Here is a 22918-nt window from a genome sequence, read left to right as displayed (position 1 = left end):
TGTTCTCCAAATGTGTTTCCTTGGGTCAACACTTATTCCTTTACACAGACTAGTCCCTGTGCTAAGAGTGACTTTCTGTTCTCCCTGTTCTTTCCACTTGGTAAAACCTAGTCATCATTTAGATATCCAGCTCAGGGAAAATATTTTTCATGAATTATTCCTTGACCATCTTCACAACAGCACCAATGACAATGACTCTTGTTTCTTTACCTTACACAGAAACAATACTCTCATATAACTAATAATGACTTTTTACCATTTTTTTTCTCCATAAAATTTTGATGAAGCAGTAGTGTGGGGAAAAGAGCACAGACTTTGGATTAAAATATACCTAGATTTGAATTTCTCCCTCACTATATTTTAACTCTGTAACCTAAGGCATGACACTTAACTCTGATCCTCAATTTTTTCTTCTATTAGAAAACCAGGACTATTATTTTTTTTACTTTATAGATTTGCTGTGAAATTAAGTGAGAGGAAGTAATAATGCAATAACATTGTATGGTGACAGATGGTGACTATACTTATTGTGATGAGCACTGAGTAATGTATAGAATTGTTGAATCAATATGTTATACACTTGAAATTAACATAACATTTTATGTTAATTGTACTTCAACAAAAAAATTTTAAAGCCAAAAAACACTTAAATCATCTAGTAAGGTGCCTGACAAAAAAACTCAATTATATTATTAATTTTCATTATTACTTTTAAGTTGTTTTCATTATTACATATTATGTTTTTACAATGCCTTAACATTGCTGTGAAAAGAATTTTGACATCATGTATCCTCTGAGAAAGTCTATGGGACCCCCCCAATATTCACTGCCATTGTTTGAAAAGTACTAAATTAAAACATTATATAAAATAAGAAAACACTCAGTTGTCATCTCTCATATGATCAGAATTTGATTAGAATGAGGATTTGAATTTACTTCATGTAATAAGGTTTTATGTCCCAAGTGTGGGGACGTGGATGAAGATCTAAGGACCAGTAAGGTAGGGTTTGACTACATCCCCAGAGCTCTCTGGTTTCAATGAGTTACAACTTAAGTTGTCTTAATTATCCTAGGAAACACTTTACCAATAACTTGCCTCTTATGTTATATTCTGAACACTCATCTATATTTTCATAATCATTATTAAAATAAAATCATTTAAAGGATGTTTATTATGTACATATAATTTGTCAGACTCTAGAGTTACAGAAATGAAAAAAATATGTTCTTTAGGGCTGTGGGGCACCTAACCTTCAAAAATTGTAAGTATGAGGATAGTAAAAAAATTCCAAGAGAAATAATGATACTATAATTAAGATTTTAAAAACATGGAGAAATGTCGGGGTGAGAATAGAATAGCAGGCCTTAAAAAAGAGAGAATATGAAACAATTGGCACCCACATGGGACAAGACATGAAACAGGAGAACCACTAAGAGATAGTTGGACAGAACAAAGTCTGTATGTGTGAACATGTGACTTAAAATAAGGCCAGGGAGGTATATAATGCAAAGTACAGAAGAGGAGTGTAAAAAAAAAAAAAAAAAAAAGAGGAGTGTAGCCTACATATTATGAAAGATATTTAATGCATTAATGATGTGGGACATGGCCCCAGGCAAGGATGATTAGGCTTCATGAAGATGGGCTTGATTAACAACTATGATGGCTGCTGAGCTACTGACATCCCAAGGGTGCAAATCATTTGGCATTTTCTAAATGCAAGTTCTCATTTCTAATAACATGATTGAAAAATAGTATGTAAGTTGTATCAAATATGAGAAGGGCATCCAGCACCCCCAGATCTTGAAATGGCAAATTATAAAATATATACAAATGTATAATTAGTGAGCATAAACTGGAGCTATGGGCATGGAATAGGGAGGAAACCTATGATTGCTTTCTTCTGTATGCTTCATCCAGTAACTTTACAGCAACTGACATCTATCTCAGATATGGTCTTTAAAATCAAAGACAGAAAACCCAAAAATTTAAAAACCCTCACAGAACATAGGGACAATGGTACATAGTTGTTAGTCAAAATAAATATACACTCATGTGAGAGCTTTTAACTTTACATTTTTTAGAGAAATTTTTTTGAGAAATTTTAATTATAACTCAATTTATTAGTTTTACAGTTCAACCCAGCACAAAAAAAAAAAAAAAACCCTGTGGGATGGTTTTACTACATAATGTCCTATTTTCTATGGACAAAAGTTGATTCCAACTATGACTTTGTCTCTGAAGTTCACGAGAAATTCTCTCCGCATATATATTAAAATACTTCGTCTTCAAGAACATGAAGAAATACGCTAATGAATTTCCAAAGTACTTCTCTGGATGCCTCTGGAGAGAAGAAAAGGTGGCATTTGGGCTTCATAAACCGTACAAGATAATTTAGGTGGAAACACACACTTAACACACACAGGTACACACAGACACATATGCATGAACACCATGCATGGCTTAATCACTTAACATATTTGAATGGTAATAGATTCAAAATGCCATAAACAGGTGGTAACTCTATTTCCTTCTGCACTTAGAGGCAAAAATAACAAAAGAAACACCTACCTTTTTTTTAAAGAAACTGAATTCTCCTCCTTGTTTTTCTCACTTAATCTACCTTGTACATTTTATGCTATCTGGGGAGTAAGAGTATCTGAGACATGAGAGCTATATCAGGACAGGAGCTATAATGAAATATATGGAATGTCAAAACTAAGAGAATGATAACATGCCATGCAAAGACTTACAGTGCTAGAAGCAGAAAAGAATTCTAGATGGTATCAAACCAAAGGTTTCCAGAGACAGATATTAAAGCTGGGGTCTGAAGCTAAGAGTCAGGGCTGTGTTGAAGGAAACCACTACTATTGAGCTTCCTCCCCATAGGCCAATGGGAGGAAGAATTAGTGATATTGTCTAGTATAACTGTCAAAGAGTTGTTATAAGTCAAATAGTGCATTTATGAATGTATATGTGTATGGCTTAAAGCTATACTTTCAACTTTATTGGCTTATGGTAAGAAACATTTTTCATCATGTCCATTATGTGTGTGTGTGTGTGTATTCAGAACAAAAAAAATCATGGAATATACTTATTTTTACTATATTTAATGTACTCTAACATTTCCACACTGTTGTGCTATATACTTTTTAGTTTATTTAAAATATAATTTTTGTTCACTGAATTGTTTTTCCAACCACTAATGGGTCTCATTTAGCATATGCACTGGCTAAAAGAAATAAGAGCAAATTGGATATTCAAATATGGCAAAGAAATGTGGTTTTCCAGAAGGAAAGAAGTAAATACAGTAGGGGAAAAATACAGTATTTATATATTCTTTTAGAATACTAGATCTAAAATTGGACTTAGGGATTTTCCAGTTAGAGACCTTGTTTTGACAGAAGGGAAAAAGAAGTCACCAATAAAGTTACTTGTCCAATGTCTCACAGTAAGTGGCAGAGCTGTATTTAAAACTCAAATTGACTATCTCCTGAGACTCTTTCCATTGTAGGTATATACACATATTTGCCTAAGAAGTTTTGCAGAGAAGCAAGGGAGGATGCATTGGAACTAGATTTACAAGGCCCCAGAATTACAAGTTAAAGCATATTACACTTAATCTTGTGGGCCATACCACATTATTAAACCAGCTATTAAAAAAATAAAATAAAATAAAATAAAATAAACCAGCTATTATCAGGAAAATCACGTGAAAAAGTTCACGTTTATGAGATACATGTGGCAATTTTATATGGGTAGATTGACAGAAAGAGCGAGCAGAAAGACCAGTTAGGCAATTACAGCATTCCAAGAACAGAGTAAAGACTTGGGGGACAGTGATTGATAGAAGTCAAATGGTACAGGAAAACAAAGATGAGAGAGCATCCTGAAGACAGATTTGGTAAGACTTGGTTGGCAATGAAGTATGAAAGGTGAAGAAGAGAGTAGAATTAAGTATGACTGGTATTTCCAGTCTTGAAGACAGGGATAAGAGTGGTATCTCAGAATTATAGTCAGAATCAGGAAAAGAAAAATGTTGTTTTCAATAAAGAGATGTTTGGTTAAATTTTAGATGTGTAGATTTGGGGGTGATGATACAAATCTAATATATATGTCCTTTTAATGGCTTTCTTAAGGTATAATTGACATACAAATAAACAGCACATATTTAATGTAAATATTTTGATGAATTTGATCATATGCAAAATCTGTGATATCACTACCACAATCAAAGTAATAGAACTGTCAACACTTCCCAGAATTTATGATTCTTTCTTTTTTGGTTTGTTTATTGCAGTAAGAACACAAAATGCTACCTACCTTCTTTACAGATGTTGTACAGCAGATCTCTACAATGTATTCATCTAGCAGAACTCATACTTTAGGTCCATTGAACACAACTCCCCATTTCCTCCACCTCCCTTTGCCCTTATCAACCACTATTACATTCTTTTATTCTATGAGTTTAGCTATTTTTAATACCTCATATAATTTGTCCATTTGTGATTTAACATGCTGTACTCCGATTCATCCACATTGTCATAATATATATCTTACAACTAAAAGCCTAAGACAGGAAAGAAGCTGGCATGGGTAATGAACACTTGGGAAGCATCAAAATGAGTAAGATCTCTTTGAAAACAAATGTTTTAAAAAAAGCCAAACACACAAGTTGAACCAGGGCAGATATCTGCAATCACAGGTCAGAGGCAGGTCCCATCTAAACAGAGAAGAAAGAATTCAGATTATTTAATTACCACCTTTTGAGCAGCTAATATGTTCCAGAGGCTATAGTAGAATCAAAAAAAGAATGACAGATGAAGATATTCACCGTATTCTAATATGGTTGCCAAGCTATAATAAGATACCTAATCCCCCTTATTATGGTAAGTGTCAGGGATGAAGGAATAAGATGTAAGGAGCCAGGGTCCTTATTACTGTCAGGCAGTATTAAGAAAGCAACACCCTCATTAGTGAAAATTATGTGAGGAGTTGAATTTCTACTCTCACCTAGCAATAATGAGATACCATTACCCTCCTTGATGCTTTGGCCCTGGAGAGACCTGTTAGACCATCAGAACTTTCACCACTACCCAATGGTAATGAAGATACCGTCTCCTCCCCACCTCAGTGGTGTAATTGGGAGGCCTTATATGGAGCTTGCACTCCTAATCCTGCTCAGCAGTAATGAAAAGTACTCTTACCTTGGGTGTCCATGGAGACCAAACAGGGAACCTGGAATTCTACCCCACCTGACAGTAACAAGGTGACACCCCATCTTCTCCCACTAGAGCAATGTCAAAGTAAACTAGTTATAACAGAATATTTCAATAAGATCTAAAGTCTCATAACATAATGCCCCAAATATTCAGATTTCAATAGAAAATCACTTAAGCACTCATACGATGAGACAGGAAGATCTCAGATTGAATGAAAAAAGACAATCAATAAATGCCAGGAACAGCATGACTGAGATGTTAACATACATTTTAAAATAGTAATCTTAAAGAAGGCAGAAGGAGGGAAGGTGAGTAAAATGAAGGGGAGTGGGAGATCCAGGCTTCCAGTTATGGAATGAACACATCATGGGAATAAGAGGCACAGCATAAGGAATACAGTTAATAATAATGCAATAGTGATAATGGGGACAGATGGTAGCTACACCTGTGGTGGGACACAGCATAACATATAAACTTGCCAATCACTAGGTTGTACATCTGAAACTAATGTAACATTGTGTGTCAATCATATTCAAATAAAACATAATTATAAAAAAGAGTCATATTAAAATATTTCAATAGGAAATTATGAAAATGAGTGAAAAATAATGAAAATTAAAAGTGTGAGCAAAGAAATGAAAGATATAAAGGAGAACTAAATGAAAAATGAAAAATACAGTAGCCAAAAAAGAAAACGGAAACCCCTTAATAGATGGGCTTATCAAGAGAATGGAGGGTATAAAAGAATCAGTGAACAGAGAAACAGAACAGAAGTACTCAATATGAACTAGAGAAAATGGATTAAGAAAGAAGAATGCCTCAGGGATCTGAGACATCACAGCAAAAGATCTAACTATTCTATCAATGGGGTCCTGGATAGAGAAGAGAAAGAAGATAAAGCAGAAAAAGTATTAAAATAAATAATGGCTGAATACTTCCCAAATTTGGTAAGAGATATAAGCCTAGAGATTTAAGAAGCTGAGCAAATATCAAACATGATAAACCCAATAAAATCCACACCAAAACACATTATGGTTAAACTTCCGAAAAATAAAGACACTCTTAAAAGCAATTAGACAGAAAAGACACCTTACCTTTGAAGAAAAAAGTAATTTGAATTGGTAGTAGATTTCTTATCAGAAATCAGGGAGGCCAGAGAGAAGTAACAAAATATTTTTCAAAGGTTGCAAGAAAAGACCAGTGAAATTAAAACTTATATTCAATAAAAATGTTCTTCAGAAATGAAGAGACAATAAGACATTTTCAAATGAAGTAAAACTAGGAAAATGTATTGTCAGAAACCTACATCAGAAGACCATCTGGAGTATATTCCTGAATAGAGACAGTAAAAGAAGGAATCTTAGGACATCAGAATGGAAGAAAGAACAATAGAAAAAGTAAAACATGAGTAAATAAATTATACTTCCCTTCTTTCTTTTCAGTGTTCTAAATTATGTATGACAGTTGAAGAAAATTTATAACACTTTCTGATATGGTTCTAAATAAATGTAAGCATAATATTTAGGATAATTATAATTAAGGAGTTGGAAAAGGGTATGAATATGGGTAAATTTTCTACATTTTACTTGAAGAATAATATTATAGGCTGTGATGAACAATATGTAGCTAATGTGATGCCTAGAATAACCACTATAAAAGCTATTCAAACCGATGCATTCAAAAATACTATAAATACATAAAAATGAAATTCCAGAGTATTCAAGTAACCCACAGGAAGGTAGACAAAAAGCTCAGAGAAACCAAACCCAGAAAATCATCAGAAATAAAAAATAATGGGACACCAGGGTAGTGTAGTCAGTTAAGAGTCTATTGGTTTTAGCTCAGGTCATGATATCAGGGTCATGATATCAAGCGCCTCATTGGGTTCCACGCTCAGCATGGAGTCTGCTTAAGACTCTCCCTCTCCCTCTGCCCCCCCCCACAAACATACTCTCTCTAAAATAAATAAATAAGTCTACCAGAGACAGAGCAAGGCATTATATAATGATTAAAAGAGCAACCCAATCCTAAATACAGATGCAACGAACAATAAAGCTGCTAATTATGTGAAGTAAGAACTGATAGAATTGAGAGGGGAAATTAACAAATCCACAATTTCAGTGGAAGACTTCAACACCCTTCTCAACATTTCAAGGAATAATCAGCATAAAAACAGGAAAGATACATAATTGTTCAACATCAGCAAGTAACAGGATTAATGAACATTCCACCCAACGACAGCATAATAAACTTCTTTTTTCAGTGCCCTTGGAACAGATACCAAGATAGACCTTATTCTTGTCCATAAAATATACCTCAGCAAACATAAAGGACTTTAAATCATAAAAGGTACATCATTTGACTACAATGGAATTAAACTAGAATCAAAAATAGATAACAAGAAACTCTCCAAACACTTTAACATTAAACAATATACTTCTAAATGATCCATGAGTCAAAGATGAAGTCTCAAGAAAAAATTTAAAAATACATGAAACTGAAATGAATTAAAAACACAACATATCAAAAAACACAGCTGAGAAATTTAAGGCACTTAAACACATGAGAAAAACAGAAATCTCAAATCAATAAAAATAAGAATAAAAATAACTGCACCCCAATGTTTATAGCAGCAATGTCCACAATAGCCAAACTGTGGAAGGAGCCTCGGTGTCCATTGAAAGATGAATGGATAAAGAAGATGTGGTTTATGTATACAATGGAATATTACTTAGCCATCAGAAAGGACGAACACCCACCATTTGCTTCAATGTGGATGGAACTGGAGGGTATTATGCTGAGTGAAGTAAGTCAATCGGAGAAGGACAAACATTATATGGTCTCATTCATTTGGGGAATATAAATAATAGTGAAAGGGAATATAAGGGAAGGGAGAAGAAATGTGTGGGAAATATCAGCAAGGGAGACAGAACATAAAGACTCCTAACTCTGGGAAACGAACTAGGGGTGGTGGAAGGGGAGGAGGGCGGGGGGTGGAGGTGAATGGGTGATGGGCACTGAGGGGGGCACTTGACGGGATGAGCACTGGGTGTTATTCTGTATGTTGGTAAATTGGACACCAATAAAAAATAAATTTATTAAAAAAAAATAAAAAAATAAAAATAAATGCAAAGTAAATCCACCTTAAGAATAAAGTGCAAAGTAAATCCAAAGCAAGCAGAAGGAAGAAAATAATAAAGGTAATAATAGAAATCAATGAATCAAGAAAATCAATGCAACAAAGAACTAGTTCTCTTAAAAAAAAATGGTAAAATTGACCAAACTTTAAGAAGACTGATACAAAAGAGAGATGACACAAGTTATCAATATCACAATGAAATGTGGGATTTCAACACAGACCCTGAAAACATCAAAAGGATAATAAGTGAATACTATGAACAACTTTACAAACAAAAGTTTAACAACTTGGATAAAATGAATCAATTCCTTAAAAAGCACAACCACATCTTACCCAGTAGAAAATGGATAATTTGAATACCTATAACTATTACAGATATTAAACTCATAATTTACAATTCCAAAAAAAAAAAAATCTCCTATTCTGGATGACATCACTGGAGAATTCTACCAAACACTGAAAGAAGAATTAAGACATATTCTGCACAATGTCTTCCAGAAAAGAGAAAAGGAGGAAACATTTCTCAATTTGCTTTATGAAGATAACATATCTATGATACTCAAATCAGAGAAAGTAGTCCACTGATAACAATGCTAGTGCAAAAAGAAAGAAAGGAAGGAAGGAAGGAGGGAGGAAGGGAGAAGGGAGGGAGGAAGGGAGGCAGGGAGGAAGGAAGAAAGGAAAAATCATACTAAAGACTAATAGCCTTCATGAATATATGCACAAAATACCTTAACAAAATATCAGCATACAGAAATCAGCAATATATAAAAGGAATTATACACCATGACCAAGTGATGTTTATACCAGGGGTGCAAGACTGGTATGATATTTGAAAATCATCAGTGTAATATACCATATGTATTCATATGATCACATCAATCAATGTAGAAAAACTCAACATCAATTCATTAGAATGAAAAATAACTCCCTGGAATATAGGAATATAGGGGAACTTTATCTTGATGAAGAACAGCTACAAAAACTAACAGCTAATGTCATACTTAATGGTGAAAGAATGAATGCTTTTCTCTAAGTTTGATAAGAAATCAAGGATGTCTGATCCTCCCATTCTCATTCAAAATAGAGCTAGAGGAAGACTATACTTTCAGGGATCATTTCTATAGTTTGTTACTAGAGAAGTTTCTCTGAACGTGTAGGGTACCAAAAAAAAAAAAAAAAAACAAAACAAAATAGAGCTAGAGGTTCTAATAAGTGCAATAGTCAATAAAAGGTAGAAAACTGAAAAAGAAGGAATAAAACTATCCCAATTTGAGAATGCCATTATTGTCTAAATAGAAAATCCCAAGAAATCTACAAAACAGTTCTTAGTCTAGCAAGTGAGTGTAGCAAGGCTGCAAGATCTGAGATAAACATAAAAATTAATTGTGACTGGGTGACGGGCACTGAGGCGGGCACTTGACAGGATGAGCACTGGGTGTTATTCTATATGTTGGCAAATTGAACACCAATAAAAATAAATATATAAAAAAACAAAAAAATTAATTGTATTTCTATATATGAGCAATAAACATGAGAATACAAAAAAATAAAAATGCTATATCATTTACCATTATTCAAAAAAATGAAGTACTTAGGTCTAAATCTAACAAAACATATATGGATTTTTTTGTAGATACAGATCAAGATAATTCTAAAATGTTTATCCAAAGGTAAAGGAACTAGAATAGCTAAAACAATTTTGGAGGGGAAGAATAAGGTCAGTCTAACTGGTTTCACAATCAGTATATAGTTACAGTAACCGACAATGTCTGGTGCTAGCAGAAGGATAGATGCATAGATCAAGAGAATAGGTCAGAGAACTCAGAAATATACCCACACAAATACGCAAATATGCCAATTGATTTTTGAGAAAGGGGTAAAGCAATTCAATGGAGGAAATAGAGCCTTTTCAACAAATGATGCCTCAGTAAGTTGTCATCCATAGGTCAAAAAAAAGAATTTCATCTAAACCCCTTAAGTTATATGAAAAAATAGTTCAGAATGGATCATGGAGTTAAAGAAAAACCTAAAATTATAAAAGTTTTAGGAAAAGATAGAAAGACATGTTCATAATTTAGGGATAGGCAAAGAATTCTAAAACTTGACATGGAAAGCAAGATTTATAAAAGGAAACAATGATAAATGGGATTTTGTCAAAAATTTTTTTATTTTTTATTTTTGGATTTTGTCAAAATTAAAAACTATATTCTACACAGGGCCATATTAAGCATGTTAAAACACAACAAAACAAACTACAGACTGGAAGAAAATATTTGTAAACCAAATAGCCAAAAAAGGAATACTGTGTAGACTATGTAAAGTAAAAATGAATACATGAATAAATACGTAAATATTCTGATTAGAACACAGGCAAAAGGTCTTGGTCAGACATTTCACTGAAGAGGATATACTGATGACAAGTAAGCATGTGAAAAGGTATTCAACATCAGTAGCCATAAAGGAAATACCAAAGAAACATCACTATACACTTTACAGGGTGCCTAAATTTTTTTAAAGAAATGAAATGACACCACCAATTATTTATACATCAATAGTAGAATACAAAATGATACAACCACTCTGGGAAACAGTTTAGAGGTTTCTTGGGGGGAAAACACTAAATTAAACAAAGCTTTTCACTACATTACAAACTCAACAAATTGCACTCCTGGGTATTTATCTTAGAGAAATGAGAAGTTATGTTCACACACCAAAACTGTACTGGAATGTTTATAGCAGTCATACATTAGTATATTCTATTAGTATATAATAGTCGTATATTAGTCGTAGCCAAAACCAGGAATCAGATCAGATGGCCTTCAAGAATTGGTGAATGGGTAAAGAGACTGTAGTATATCTATACCATGGACACTGCCTATCAATAAACAAGAACAAGCCATTGATACATCCAACAATCTGTATAAATCTCCAGAGGCTTATGCTAAATAAAGCCAATCCCAAAGGGTCACACACCACAGGGTTCCATTTACGTAACAGTTTTGAAATGACAAAATGGTAGAAACTGAGAAAAGATTAGCAGTTGCCAGGGGTGAGGAGTGTGGAAGTGGGAAGGGGGGGTGGATGCTGCTATAAAAAAGGAAGCATGAGGGATCCTTGTGGTGGGGGAGTTGCTTTGTGTCCTGACTGTACTCACGTCACTACCTGGGGGATGATTTGTACAGCAGTTTTGCAAAATCCCATTGGAGGAAACTGTGTAGAATACAGGAGGTCTCTCTGTATGTTTCTCACAATTGCATGTGAATCTGTAATTATCTCAAAATTAAATGCTTATTTTTAAAAGCCCTAACATCAGCATCCTGCTTTATTAAAAATAAATCATTCAAGAGCTTTAAATAACATCACCTTAATCATAATAAAGCCAACAAAAACAAAACATATATTTTAGGCATATTTTCATTACTAAAACAAAAATTCTAAATCCTATTTTTTTTCTTAATGCTCTCACTTTGGCGTGATTTTTACTTTTATTAAAATAAGAAGCACCTATATTTCTTGGAACTGTGAGCTGTTTTCTTCCCCAGGAGAGTTCTGGAAATATGGTGATAACAACATTTTAAAAGGCATGTGGGCATAAAGGAAGTGCTTGGAGCACATGTTGTCTTCTAAACCTCTTGGCTTAAATGCATCAGCTTCTATTTCAAATTTATCTATTTTCAGCTTGCTTTCCTAACTGTATTTAGGTTAAGAAAGATGTAAAGTGCCAAAGTTGGAAGACAATTGAGAGTTCCAAAAGATTATACTTTAAATGAAGTCGTAACAAGGAACAGAAGAATTTTATTAAAATGTGTAAGTTATTTGCATCAGGAAAGGAGTTGGTGGATATATTTAGCAAACCGGATATGCATGAACATTCAAGAACATTAGAAAAATCCCATTTGGGAGCCCTCATTTCCTAAAAAATACTAAAAAAGGAGAAGCTGTTAATGCAAATAACTGGATTTGTTGACTCTGGTTCCCAAATAAAGACAGGCTTTTTTTTGCAATGAATCCTGGTAGACTACCATTTATCAAACTGTCATTCAAGTTCATTCATTCCTTTATTCACCAAATATATGATGTGTGCATTGATAAATATATTCTCCAAATACATTCTTTGCAACAAGGGCAATCTTTGTTTGTTTGTTTGTTTGGTTTTTTTTTTTTTTGCATATGTCCAACATCAATAAAATACACAGAACCAACAAAAATGAATATTTAATAAAATCAACTGTTATACACTGTACAATCAGCGTACACTCTTGTGTTTTTATGTACTTTAGCATAAATCAGATAATATTGCTATTCTGTTTAAAACTCTGCAAAGCCTTCCCACCTCTGTCAAGTATTCTGCACTTTTTCCCATCTCTTAGAATGCTCTTCCCTAGATAGCCACATACCTCACTACCTAAACTTCTTGATACTGTTTCCCAAAGTCCCCAGTTCCCCCTTGCCCTAGGAAATTTACCTAACATTCAATCTAGCCTATCCCACACTCACATACTTTAGGGTTCATTGATTATTTATTTTCACAGTCTTTCTTCACCAGTAGAATAAAAGCACCAAAAAGGAGTTTTTAACTAGTATCGTTCACGGCTCTGTCCTCAGCACTTTTCTCATGATAAAGCACAGATTACGTGCTTGAACAGTTACGTTAACTAAATGGAAGAACTTATGTGTTTTCTTTCCCCACAAACATTTGCTTAGTATTTATTACAATGATGGCACTGTCCTAGTGCCCGAAACAACTATAGGTTAGACACACCTCTGCTCTCACAGGTTTTGCTGTGGAGGGAAAGGTTGAAGTGGGCTCAGAGGAAGGTACTGAAAACAGACAAGGCAGTGTTTTAAGCCCATTACCCATTATAGTGCCAGCCTTCTTCCTGCTAAAACAAGACTCAAACAAATCGCAACAGAGCCTTGAAAATCCTTTCCCTTGGGGAATCTGTCCAGTGAGGGGGTGATATAGAGACAGAAAGACAGGGGTGGGTTGTACAGTGTTGGGTGCATTAGGCTGAATTCAAACAATGGGAATTTCTGGAGCATGGAGGAAGGACTGTCTAGATGGCATGGAAGGCTCTAAGGGCCACACTTGAACTAGATCTTAAAGGATTAATGACTAATTTTTAATTTCCAATTTTTCTGCAAATTGGAAAGCAAGAGTGAACTGCAATGGGAAATACTGAGACACTAGCTTGAACTTTTAAATAAGTGTTATTTGAAGCACAAGGCTAATGGTGCATTCACACCAAAATGATGTGAAAGCCTCCCTCCTCACCTTCTACTAGATTAGTGCAATACACAGCCTAGGCAGCTGACCCTGTAGCCCTAATTCTGATGAAGGAATACTACTTTTCAAGCAAAAATGTTTTATAATTTAAAAAAATATTAACATTTGTTATCTCATTAAAATCTTATAGATAGTGGATATCGCTGCCTTTTTTTTTTTAAAGACAGGGAAATGTGGTTTGAGATGTATTTTCACCCACTCCCAAAGTTATATAACCAGCTAATGACAGATGTGGAACTTCTGCCCAATTTTTCTGACATCAAGTTACACACAGGTATCGGTTTAATTTTTACCACCATCATTAGCTATTACATTCAGTGAAGAAAGGAGCCACATCCCCAAGACCATAATAATCTTTAGGACTTTAGTTCGTCTATTATAACAGTAGGGAAAGCAAAATGCATAGGGAGAATTTCCGGGGCCTTGGTGGATCTATTGGTAAGAAAATTAAGATCTCTCCTGATTTTTCTCTGTTTTCTCAGTGAAGTAAGAAGGGAGGTCATTATTGAATGTAAAGAGCCAGATAAATTTTACAGATTTCAGAAGAGAGGAGCAGGTGTGAAATAGTAATATAGGGCACTGGGAGGGTGAATAGAACTAACAAAATGTGGCTGTAGGATTGACAGGCAGTAAATTGGGGCCAATAAGGTTTATGATAATAAATTAAAGTAAAAGTAGTCAGTATCATTGTGTGTTTTCTCCAGCTCTATTCAGTGGCTCAGGTGCAGGTATAAAAAGAGAAACTGTGCTCAGCTGAGGCTGCAGTTGTACCAGTCAAATCTGGTGGCAGGAACTATGTACAAGGGAAAATAATGCTATGCCAATGAGTGAGTATAAAGTTGAATTAGAAATATAGACTGAATGAAATGGTCATGAGGACTTGAGAAGGAAGATGGAGACTAAAAAGGGAAGTAAAGTCAATGAGTTTTAGGTCTCCGTGGAATCAAAGAGTTACTGGAGTTGAGGGTACTGGAGGAATGCAATCAGAAAGAGAGAATGTAGCAGAGGTCCTGGCAAATTAATAGGTGCTAAATGCTGTATTTTCTTATGAATGAATATCCCACAATGTTTTCCTAAATGCCAGAGGCTACACCAGATTGTCACTTATCATCCTCTATGTTAAATTCCAAGAGATTTACATTTAGATTTCTAAGGTAAGTTTCTCATTTATTCAGCAAGAAAATATGGCTTCTAATATTTTGACACCATATTATTTACCAAGGATAGATGTTAAATGCAATGAAGCCTGAAAATGTCTCTAATATTCATAGTTTTATTCTGCAACTTAACTTAAAATTAGATTTCTCACATTGTTTTACATTTACACTTTTGATTGTCTCTGTGAAAGACCTTCTACATGTGGTTAGGGGGAGGGGGCAGTCTTTGCTTTTTCCTTTAGTAACCAGGTTGGGGACCATTGGTGAGGACAGAATAAAGACATACCATGTAAGGGAAGCTTATAGGATTTGGGATCTCTAACCTGAAACCAAAAGGAAAAATACAGCACACCTAAGTTAACCAAGGAAAGCATCTGCAGGAAAAGGTCTTAATGTTTAAGAGCTTAGACTCTGGGATCATTTAGACCTGGGTTTGAAAACCACCTCTGGGATTTGAGCAAGTTACTTTTATCCTTCTAGGAGCATTTTGCTCTTCTATAAAGCACAGCCAAGTGTGCCAGTTTGTAAGGTTGGTGAGAAAAGGAATTTGATTACATGGACTTTAAAGTCCACTCAAAATCTTCAATTTTTTTTTTATTTATGATAGTCACACAGTGAGAGAGAGAGGCAGAGACACAGGCAGAGGGAGAAGCAGGCTCCATGCACCAGGAGCCCGACGCGGGATTCGATCCGGGACCGCGCTCTGGGCCAAAGGCAGGCGCCAAACCGCTGCGCCACCCAGGGATCCCAAAATCTTCAATTTTTTGATCCTACATCCAACTGGGTGAAATATTCATCATTTTGAGACTAGAAATCCATTCTCTCTTACAGAAGATACTATCTTTCAACCGCGTCTCTACTTGGTTCCTCAGTCCACTTAGCTATGAAACCCAGAGAGATGATATATAGGTTACATGCAGTTGAGAACTCCATGATTTCACCTCCAAAAGTGGAACACAGTCTGGCAGATCTAGATGTTGCTGGGCTTAGGACATGACTGCCTTCTATGACAAAAGGATTTTACTGGAAGCAGGGCCAACATTTAGCAAAGCTCTTACTTAGGTGAAGTCTATCCTTAGGTTTATGCTGACAAGTAAGTTTCCACAACTAGTTGTTAAAATATTTTACTATGTCTTATAGCTTTTAATGCATTTGTAAAAGGAACAGATTTGAAACAGTTGTTGCCAAAACTTGTTGAAAGATTTCTCATCATTTGAGCAAAAGATGCACACACGTCACTGTATGCTAACTGCAGGCTATACATTCCATCAGTAGAAGGGGCTGGAAAGAGCAAAAGCAACAGAGGCCAAAAAGAACCACCTGTTTCTGTCAGGTTTTGACTTGGGGAAGATATGTAATTTGGAGGCTAGGGTCAGGAAAGTCAAGATGTCATTTCCTACCTCGCATTAGAGAGCTCAAAAAAAGGCCAAACATAACAGGGTGGACAAAATGTAATGTAGGTCAAAGATATTTGAATTCAGAATGATTTAAGTTCGAATTGTGGACCTGATGATCTTAGATAAGTTACTCAGTATTCTCATCTGCAATATGGGCACAATAACACCTATATTTTAAAGACTTTGTGAGCATAAAATAGGATAATGCAGCAAGTGTCTAGTTTAATGGCTGGCACTTAGAAAGTAGTCAGTAATTTACTGTCAAGGGATGTCTTCAGTGATCCTTTGCTATGAATGCTGTATAGAGGCTCTTGGGCATGTTCGAGTTGCTTGATCTAGGTGATTATCCTAAGCATTCCTTTAATATAAATTTTGTTTCTTACCTATTCACATTTGGCATGTTGCTAGGCATCAGGACTATAAAAATAGAAGTCCTACCTCCTGTCTTTAGGAGCTGTTAGTGAAAGAAATAAGGAAACAGCAGGAAAGCACAATGTGCTGTGAAATCATGGAGCACAGACATTGAGAGGGACCGGAGCCTGAAGTGGCAGTGGTTGGGGAAGACTTGTAGGCATTCATTAAACTAAGGGGATTACCAGCTGAGTTAAAAGTAATGGAAAATCATGGCAAAGTGAGACATATAACATGGCAGAACATGGAAGGGAAACAGCACAGCTGAAAGAGTACGATCTAGAATTGGGACGCTTGGTTTCTGTGGTCTCACTATGTCACACATTCCTATGGGACTAAGTCAATTTATGTAACTCCTTCAAGCCTCAACGGACTGATCTGTAAAGTGGACTTTATAAGACCTACTGCATAGCATTGTTGTCAGGCTAAAATGAAATAATATATTCTACTTCCACAATACATGTATTTAAAGGGGGCCCAGGTGGGTTATCCAGTCAAGCGTCTGCCTTCAGCTCAAGTCATGATCCCAGGGTCCTGGGATCAAGCCCTACCTTGGGCACTGCTCAAAGGGGAGCCTACTTCTCCCTCTCCCTCTGCCTGCTGTTCCTTCTGCTTATACTCTTTCTCTGTCAAATAAATAAATAAAAATCTTTAATAAAAAAAAATATATATATGTACTTCTTTTGACACTCATCATTTCCAAACTAGCGTAAATATAAGCAAACATCCTCTCTCACACTCTTCCTTACATTCAATTGGACCCCTACTTCTAACTTATTCTCCACCATGGAGGCTGAGGAACCTTTTCAAAATACACACCAGGTAAAGTTGTACTACTGTTTAAAAGCCCCAAATAATTTCCATTGCTTCCTAAACCAAATAATTAATCAAGGGCTAAATGCTCTTGAATAATTTGTCCCCTGACCACCTCATTGATTTGCCCATGACCACCTCATTAAAATCACTTTCAGGACTCACCTTCCCCCCATGCTCTGTGCTGCAGCCACCCTGTCTTTCTTGAAGTTCACACATATCTATGCCCCCTCCTACTCTTTGTATTTTACATACTGTCTCTATCTTATACTCCTGTATCTCCACCTCTTAATTTCTAGTCATTCTCCACCTCTTATCTCAAGTGCACCTTTCCCATCCTTCCTGATTAGGTCACATGCTCCTCTCATACTTGCTCCCTTTACTTTGTAGCTCAACAAAAATGAAACTTTGCATTTGCTTGAGTGAGAATGTGCATTCCTCTCCAATCCGTGATCATGATCACTACCCCAGGAGAGCAGGGAATATATTTGTTTTCCTCTCCACTCTATCACTGCTACTCCAGGAAGGCAGGGAATATATTCATTGTTGCCTGATCTGTATGATCAGTGTTTTTCGCTTGGCAATGGATCTCTCCACTAAGTATAATGTATTTCTTAAATAGATGTATAAGGAAAAACTCCAAATTCAGTGACTGATCACATTGCTGGTAATCAATCATTGGGAATGGTTTTCGTTACTGTTGTTGTTGTTGTTCTCAGTTATTTCATGTTTTAGGGTATTTACAAATAGAATACAGGTCTGAGTCAAAGACGGAGAAGAAATATTGCCTGGGGAAGTAAGAAGGAAAGAGATAATGGAGGGCCTTGCATGCCTTTCTAAGTACTATGGGTTTTATCCAAAAGCAGTAAAGGAGTTAATGCAGAAGAGTATTGTGAACAGGTCAATATTTAAGAAACTTCTGATCTCCAGAGTACAGAACTGATTGGAAGAACAAAGTGGAAGGACAGAGACCAGTTAGAGGGTTTTTTTTTTTTTTTTTTTTTATGATAGTCACACAGAGAGAGAGAGAGAGAGGCAGAGACATAGGCAGAGGGAGAAACAGGCTCCATGCACGTGGGATTCGATCCTGGGTCTCCAGGATCGCGCCCTGGGCCAAAGGCAGGCGCCAAACCGCTGCGCCACCCAGGGATCCCCAGTTAGAGGGTTCTTATGTAATCAAGGTTAGAAGTAAAAGAAGGTGCTGTGGGTCCTGAGTGTCTCTGATTCCCTAATCTTCCTCAGTTCACTGCTGTGTCATTAATAACTACATTTGGATGGTTTCAGTGGCAACCGTTTATGCATTATTTGTTACATCTCTTTAAAATTTTAAAGCATCTATAACTTCAAATTTTATTTTTTCAAAGATTTTATTTATTTATTCATGAGAGATACAGAGAGAGAAGGAGCAAGAGAGAGGCAGAGACACAGGCAGAGGAAGAAGCAGGCTCCATGCAGGGAGCTCGACATGAGACTCAATCCCTGGTCTCCAGGATCATGCCCTGGGCCGAAGGCGGTGCTAAACTGCTGAGCCACTGGAGCTGCCCTATAACTTCAAATTTTAAGAAAGCAGTCCTGAGAACCACTTAGAAAGCAGAATTTCAAACTTTAGTGTGATTATAATGCACTCAGAAAAATACCTATCTTCACTTTTAGATATAGAATAAAATTAAAATTATATTTTTTCTTTTCGTTGAGTCTTGACTAAAAAGGAGTCTGTCGAATAATAGTATTGCATAAAGGAGAAAAAAAAATCTCTAGACCAAAATTTGTTCATTGGGATCCTATGTGAAAAAAAAAAAAAAAAAGCTTTATCCAGTGTGGATACATAAACTGAAGGAACAGAATATTTATTACATAAACTACTGACTTTGCTAACAAAAGAAAGAGTCATGGTTAGCTGAGTAATTAAGCGAATATTCCAAGTAAAATTAAATTTGACTATGTTCAGATCACTATCACAAATAACATTTCTCTCACACTATTTTTTCCAGTATACATCAATAAACAAGGACTATTTTCTTGTAAAATTGTTTTACTAAATAGTCTGTTTTTACTCACCTAAATGTTATTCTTCATGGCTATGTTTGTATAGAAATCAAGATTGTAAAAGATCTGTCAATAGCATATACTCAAAACTATGGCTAGACTAAATGATAAATAATAATTCACTAATTGCTAATATTTTCACTTATAATTGAACTCACAATGCAACAGTTTTGTCACTGTTATTGTTTTCATTGTAGACTGAAGTTCTCTAGTTTCACACGCACAAAATTTCATTTATCTTCTGATATTAAAGAATATAGTTAGGTCTACTCTACTTTCTTGCATTTTCTGGTATAAGTTTAAAGAAATCTCTCATTAACTCTGATTCACACTCCAGGCAAAATTTTGTTTCTTCACAATATACAGTAAGTTATGATTTCTGGGTGGTCATATATAAGTAATGATTTCAGTAAAAGCAATCAATAGAAAGCATGTTTAGAGAATAGAAGGAACAATAACTGCATGGGTTCTTTTAAAATTCCTGCATTTTCATTTGCTTCTGTTATTTCTTTGGAGTTTGTTTCCTAATTAAGGGCATTTGGGCATAATTTTTTTTAAGTAACTGACAATGGATACCACTGTACATATCGCTAATGAACAGTCTAAGCTGCCTTTAGCCTTATCACTTTGAACACCATATAAAAGACACTGTTAGTGTCTAGTCCTTTTTATGCATCTCTTCCTCTTTTACCCCCCTTACAAAAACAAAATACAAACAAAACTAAAATGTAGAGAATTGTCTCAGGGTTTATAAGTTCATCTCGTGTATAAAATGAATCAATTTGTTGAAGCAAAGGTAAGTTGACATGTTAGCATTCATGGATGGAATGACACTAAATTGTAAATCATGTAATTTTAATCTTTATTCTTAACTCTCTTCCTTCTTTGGTATTCCTTAAACTTTCAATTTTGAATGAGCTAATTTTAACTGTGGAAAACACTGAAAAGTGAAGAATTAGATTATACTCTTCATTTCAATCACTAATTATCCTAAGTTTTCTTGAATGACAACCAGCAGTCCATTGACAAAACTTAGAGAAATGGAGGAATTTACTCAAGATCATCTAATAGATGACAAAACTAGGAGTCTGCCATAGTCATTGTATGTGAGGTGATGGCTGTGTGAATGAACTAGCTGGAAGGAATCCTTTCACAATGTATATGTGTATCAAATCATCAGGAGGTACACTTTAAATCTTCTACAATCTTAACTGTCACCTATTCCTCAGTAAAGCTGGAAAAAACTCACATAGCCATCATGTCCACTAGGGAAAACAATAAAATACATATAAAATTGACAGACTATCCAAACTGCTAAAGACCTAAACAAAACAATCCCTGTCTCTAAGCCACAAAAAATGTGAATTCAAAATGTTTACAAATGTAATGAAATAAGAAGAAATGGGTAGGAAATATCAGAAAGGGAGACAGAACATGGAAGACTCCTAACTCTGGGAAACGAACTAGGGGTGGTGGAAGGGGAGGAGGGCGGGGGGTGGGGGTGACTGGTTGGTGGGCACTGGAGGGGGCACTTGACGGGATGAGCACTGGGTGTTATTCTGTATGTTGGCAAATTAAACACCAATAAAAAATAAATTTATTATTAAAAAATGTAATGAAATATCTGCAAATTGAAACATACATCAAGTAATGAGCTCCATTTCTCCATTTACATATGTATATACATAATACACACATAAGTACGTATGTGCTCCTATGCATACACATACTAAGGCAACAGAAAATGAATTTTTAAAACTTAAACCTCATAATTATAAAACATACAAGTAGTTTTACAGTTTTAGTATCAGAAAACTTTTAAATGTAGAATATGAGTGTATTTTAATGTCAATATTACTTTGGGAACAGCAGGTGCACATGTAAGGGTACCTAGGATTCAATTTGTTACGATGGCTTTGACATGTGTGATGAGCCATATATGAGAGCCTGAGAGGCTGCAAGCACACCATATCACAGGCTACATCTCAATCAACACACTGTCTGAAGACTTGGAAGGAGTTGCAAGAGGACTGAGGTTGGAGATGCAAAGTGCTAAGAGGAAGGATGGATGCAGGGTAACGACTGTTAAGATCTTCTAAGATTTGACAGGGAATCAGTTGCATGGGATTGATGTAAATGCCAGGCAAATAGGTTTTATCCATATTTTTTAAAACCTCAAGACCACATATGATTAGACAGATTTATATACAATGGAAGCATGCCCAAAAAGAACTTCCCTTAAAGTTGCACAGTGAATATATGAAGTAACCAGAATGTGCACTGAGATCTGACTTCAAAGTCCAAGATTTTTCCACTATGTTATCCTACAAAGATGACCCAGAGGAACTATATAACAATGCCCAAATCTCACAGTAAATCCAAAGCTACAGGAAGTACAAAAGGACATGTCCCAGTCTCAGAATTCTTCCCTAGAATCTTTTCACATACGCTTTCCCACCACTCCCTAAATAGTACAAGCTATTTGAGGGAAAAATTTTAAATGTCTAAGGATCACAGAATTATGGAATTATAGTAGCAATCACCCAGAGTAAAGGTCCTTAGCCTAGGTAGGGTCCATACAATTGTAAGAGCATCAAGATAGCACAGAATAATTGAAACTGCATATAGGTTTATTTGAAAAAGATTTCCATATTTCTGGTAAGAAAATTTACAGGTTTCATAGTATTCTCAAAGGCGCTGTGATTAAATATGTTTAGAACTAGTAATATTTAAAAAAAACACGTTTTATAGATGAGAAATTGCAAAGCACAGAGAACTATGGGGGACCACACAGCTAGATAGTGGAAGAATAGTTTGTATAACAAAGGTCTCTTTCTTCCTATCCCAATACCCTTTCCTGTATCAGAGAGCCACTTGGGCCACTTATAATACCCCATATGATGAGAATGCAAAAGGAAAGTTAGTAGGGTGGCTCATAAATATGAAAAAGTGAGAAGCCTTGATTTTGTTAAGGATCCTGGTAGACCATAAGTTTCTCCCACTTTTGCTTTACAAGAGACAGATAAGAAAATCTGTGTTTAATTTTGTGTGGTTTAGGATGCCTGGGTGGCTCAGTAGTTGAGTGCCTGCCTTCATCTCAGGGTGTGATCCTGAAGTCCCAGGATCGAGTCCCACATCGGGCTCCCTGCATGGAGCCTGCTTCTCCCTCTGCCTATGTCTCTGCCTCTCTCTCTGTGTCTCTTATGAATAAAATCTTTACAAAATAATAATAATTTTGTGTGGTTCAATTTGGAGAAAGAAACAATATCTTTGTTTTATAAATTATGGTGCAAAGCTAACTGCGGCCATTTTCTAAGAGAACTCAATGACTTAGGACCTGCTAACCTTAGTAAACAAAACCTTGGTGAGCTGTAATTAATGTTTATAGTACATCTGCTGAATTTTCCTAATGCATTGGTCTCTTTTTTCTCTCCTTTTACAACTC

The 22918-nt window shown here is 35.5% G+C and overlaps 1 protein-coding gene and 1 pseudogene across 4 annotated transcripts in view; one reads left to right on the top strand and one right to left on the bottom strand.

Annotated features, from left to right (window-relative positions):
- GRM5 (glutamate metabotropic receptor 5) overlaps positions 1–22918 on the bottom strand; it is a 510774-nt gene that overhangs the window by 432327 nt on the left and 55529 nt on the right. The gene's annotated exons all lie outside the window — the stretch shown is intronic.
- Positions 9456–9532, top strand: LOC112642192 (small nucleolar RNA U3; annotated as a pseudogene).

This window comes from Canis lupus, chromosome 21 (assembly GCF_003254725.2).
Source record: "Canis lupus dingo isolate Sandy chromosome 21, ASM325472v2, whole genome shotgun sequence".
NCBI lineage: Eukaryota > Metazoa > Chordata > Mammalia > Carnivora > Canidae > Canis > Canis lupus.
Note: the sequence above shows the minus strand (reverse complement) of the source record. Positions and strands in the feature narration are given on the sequence as shown.